The 4530-nt window shown below is 37.5% G+C and overlaps 1 protein-coding gene across 1 annotated transcript in view; it reads right to left on the bottom strand.

Moving 5' to 3' along the window:
- LOC113813235 (uncharacterized) overlaps positions 1–3203 on the bottom strand; it is an 11973-nt gene extending 8770 nt beyond the window's left edge. Inside the window, exon 1 of the mRNA XM_070117999.1 lies at positions 2664–3203. The gene's annotated coding sequence lies outside the window, so the exon portion shown is untranslated. The remainder of the gene's footprint in view (positions 1–2663) is intronic.
- Between the last annotated feature and the right edge of the window lie 1327 nt (positions 3204–4530).

The raw sequence follows: 4530 nt of genomic DNA, 5'->3' as shown, positions 1-4530 counted from the left end.
TTCCCTCTTAGCTCACCTTAGATGCCATTCAATTCTGGTTATTTTTTTTATTGTATCTGTGACCCTCTTCATCTTCATCTTGTTCATGTTCTTTTATCTTTATCTTTCAATTTGCTTTTTTTGCATTCCTTCATTTTTCTTATCATTATTTCTGTTTTTCTCTCTTTTTTCCAATCTCTTTTTCTTATCATTATTTCTGTTTTTCTCTCTTTTTTTCCAATCTCTTTTTCTTATCATTATTTTTGTTTTTCTCTTTTCCAATCTCTTTTTCTTATCATTATTTCTTTTTTTCTCTTTTTTTTCCAATCTCTTTTTCTTATCACTATTTCTGTTTTTTCTCTTTTCCAATCTCCTTTTCTTATCATTCTTTCTGTTTTTTCTCTCTCTTTTCCAATTTCTTTTTCTTCATGATACTCATGATGGTGATGATCATAAGAATGAAAATGATAGTAAAATGATGATGATGATGATACTAATAATACTAATAGTACTAATACTAATGATAATAATGATAATGACAAAACAACAACAATCATCAAAATAACAATGCTATTGATAACGATGATAATAATAGTAATAATAATGATAGCAACAGCACCAAAAATAATTATATTTATCAAGAGCAATAATAACAATAATCATAATGAGAATGATATTAATTATGGTAATAATAGTGACGATATGAATAAGAGTAATCATCTTTCTCCTAGAAGTTTCTCTCTCTCTCTCTCTCTGTTTCTCTCTTTCTCCTCCCTTCCTCTCACTCTCCCCCCCTTCTCTCTCTCTCTCTCTCTCTCTCTCTCTCTCTCTCTCTCTCTCTCTCTCTCTCTCTCTCTCTCTCTCTCTCTCTCTCTCTCTCTCTCTCTCTCTCTCCATTTTCTTTTTCCTTCTCCTTCTTCTTCTCCCTCACCTCTCCTTCCCCCTTTACCTCTCCCTCTCTCTTTCTATCTACCCATTTCCCTTTTCCCACCAATCCTTCACAACGTTATATACAACAAACGGAATAAAAATCGTATTTCACTCTCTCTCTCTCTCTCTCCTCCATTTTCTTTTTCCTTCTCCTTCTTCTTCTCCCTCACCTCTCCTTCCCCCTTTACCTATCCCTCTCTCTTTCTATCTACCTATTTTCCTTTCACACATCCTTCACAACGTTATATACAACAAACGGAATAAAATTCATTTTTCACTCTCTCTCTCTCTCTCCTCCATTTTCTTTTTCTTTCTCCTTGTTCTTCTCCCTCACCCCTCCTTCTCCCTTTACCTCTCCCTCTACCCATTTCCCTTTTCCCACCAATCCTTCACAACGTTATATACAACAAACGGAATAAAAATCGTATTTCACTCTCTCTCTCTCTCTCTCCTCCATTTTCTTTTTCCTTCTCCTTCTTCTTCTCCCTCACCTCTCCTTCTCCCTTTACCTCTCCCTCTATCTTTCTATCTACCCATTTCCCTTTCACACATCCTTCACAACGTCATATACAACAAACGGAATAAAAAAATCGTATTTCACAGACCTTCACTCATCCCAAAATCCATATTCATTTCACTATTAATAATCATTGACTATAACATACATCGACCGGTGAGTTATTATACAGTGAATTGTGCATGAGGGAAGTGCGGTTGCATGACGGGTACAAAGTGGACGTTCTATCCTCTATTCTGAGCTTGTTGTTGTAACTTAGGGGAGAGGGGGGGAGGGGGAGGGAGGGAGAGAAGGAGAGGGGGAGGGAGAGAGGGAGGGAGGGGGAGAGGAAAGGAGAGGAGAGGTGAGGGAGAGAGAGGGGGAGGGAGGGAGGAGAGGGGTAGGGAGGGAAGGAGGAGAGAGAGAGGAAAGGAGAGGAGAGGTGAGGTGAGAGGGAGAGGAGAGAGAGAGAGAGAGAGGAAAGGAGAGGAGAGGTGAGGAGAGGGGGAGGGAGGGAGGGAGGGAGGGAAGGAGGAGAGAGAGAGGAAAGGAGAGGAGAGGTAAGGTGAGAGGGAGAGGAGAGAGAGAGAGAGAAAAGGAGAGGAGAGGTGAGAGGAGGGAAAAAGAGGAACAAAGAGAGAGACAGAATGAATTATAACTGTGATATGGTCTACTTTGAAGAGAAATATGAGGAGAAAACGTTTCATGAAAAAATTATAAGCAAATGAATAATTGGTTTACCGAATGAAATTAGAAACATATGTTAATAAAAGAAAACGAGAAGCATGAAAAGAAATTATGTGAAAATTTTGTAATTTAGAAGAAGTAAATGAATAATAGGATTTACCGAATGACATAAGAAATATGGTGTCAATAAATAAATAAATAAATAAAACTGGTTTGAGAGGAACGTCAGAAGAAAAGGTGTCGGGAAAGTTTTATAATTTAGAAAAAGTGAATGAATAATTGGTGTTTACCGACTGAAATGAGAAAAATTATTTGTCAAAAAAAAAGATAAAATTGGTATGAGAGAAACAAGGCGAAATCGCGTCATGAAAATGCTATAATTTAGAATAAATAAATCAGCAGAAGATTTACACCGAAAAAGATAAACTAGGAAATATAATATGGCAACAGATAAAAAAAAGGAAAACTGATTTAAGAGAAACATGTGGAGTAAAATAAACTAGGAAATATCATATGGCAACAGATAAAACAAATGAAACTTAAGAGAAACATGTGGAGTAAAAATACCAACCTGTAGAACGTGGAATTCGTTGCCAGGCTCAAGAGGTGACCCAAGAAGGTGGACCCGCTTCTCCATCGCGTCCACAGCAGGATCGTCTTCGGGAGAATGTGACCTCCTTCTTGTCCTCCTCCTCTTCCTTCGCTTCCTTGTATTCTTCCATCGCTTCCACCTCTTCCTCTTTCTCCGCCTTCTTGTCCTCTTCCTTCGCTTCCTTGTCCTCCTCTTCTTCCTCCACCTCCTTGACCTCTTCCTTCGCCTCCTTCTCTTTCTCTTCCTCCATCTCCTTGTCCCCCTCCTTCGCCTCCGCTTTCTCTTCCTCCGCCTCCGATTCCTTGTCCACCTCCTTTTCCTCCTCCTCCTGCCCCTATTCCACCTCCTTCTCTTCCCCTACCTCCATTTCCTCCTCCATCTCCTCCTCTCCTTTGTCCTCCTAAATACCCGTAGAAGAGTTTGTTTACATTTTCATATGGATTCAGATGAGTGGCTGGGATCAGCTGATGGACCAAGAAAACGCCGAGAAGGGACAGGAGACTCAGCCAGAACAGCTGTTTGGATTTCATTGCTGAGGAAAATTATATATATATACATATATATATTTATATATATATATATATATATATATATATATATATATATATATATATATATATATATATATTATACATGTATATATATATATATATATATATATATATATATATATATATATATATATATATATATTATACATGTATATATATATATATATCTATATATATATATATATATATATATTATATACATATATATTTATTTATTTATTTATGTGTATGTGTGTGTGTCTTCCTATCTATCTATATATCTATGTATATGTATATCGCTCTCTCTTGATATATACATATGACTAGATAGATCGATCGATAGATAGATAGATATTCAAAGAGATAAATAGACAGATGGGTAGATATATATATAGAGAGGATTTTTTCTTTTTCTTTTTAATATCTTTTCGCTTTGCCTTCGTTCATTTTCTCAGAATAAGTCACACCCGAAGGACTCATTAAGTGACTACGAAATTGTAGGCTTGTTTCCTCTTTAACCGGTTTCAGTTTCCAATTTGTGCTTTTTATTTTCTATTTGAATGAGTGGGAAACGGAGAGGGGGGAGCGAGGGGGGATGGGGTGAAAGGGAGAGTAAGAGAGGGAGATAGAGAAGAGGAAGACAGAAGGAGAGAAAGGGAAAGAGAGAGGGGAGAGGGCAGAGAAGTGGAAGACAGAGAGTGAGACAGAGAGAGAGAGAGAGAGAGAGACAGAGAGAGAGAGATAGAGAGAGAGAGAGAGAGAGAGAGAGAGAGAGACAGACAGACAGTTGAATAGAATAAAAGAAAAAAAGATAAAAAATACAGACAATCCAATAAATTGGGTAACCATAAAACACAAAAAATAATAATTCATACAAAACAAACAAAACACACACACACAATCCCAGACGAGGAACAAGACGCACTTCCGTCGAGCACAGAGGTTCGTGAGCGACTGAGAAAAGGCGGGAAGCGACGCTGGCACCGTACCCCCCCCCCCTTTACCCCTCCCCGCTTTCGATTTTCAGTCCTTTCTCTTTTTCGTTTCATTTCTCCGTCTTTCTCTTTTCTCTGGTCTTTCCTTTTGCCCTTATTTGTTTTTTTCTTCTTCCAATTTCGTTTGTTGTTTGTAGTTTATAAAATGAATATCAGAAAATTCTAAGATTTTGTGTACATATAGATACACATACACACACACAGAAATAAACACAGACACACACACACATGCATACACGAATACAAATATATATATATATATATATATTGTAATAAGGTTGGGAGCGCGGAGTTGGTGGAATGAAAGAGGTCTTACCTTGC

Source organism: Penaeus vannamei, chromosome 41, assembly GCF_042767895.1.
Source record: "Penaeus vannamei isolate JL-2024 chromosome 41, ASM4276789v1, whole genome shotgun sequence".
NCBI lineage: Eukaryota > Metazoa > Arthropoda > Malacostraca > Decapoda > Penaeidae > Penaeus > Penaeus vannamei.
Note: the sequence above shows the minus strand (reverse complement) of the source record. Positions and strands in the feature narration are given on the sequence as shown.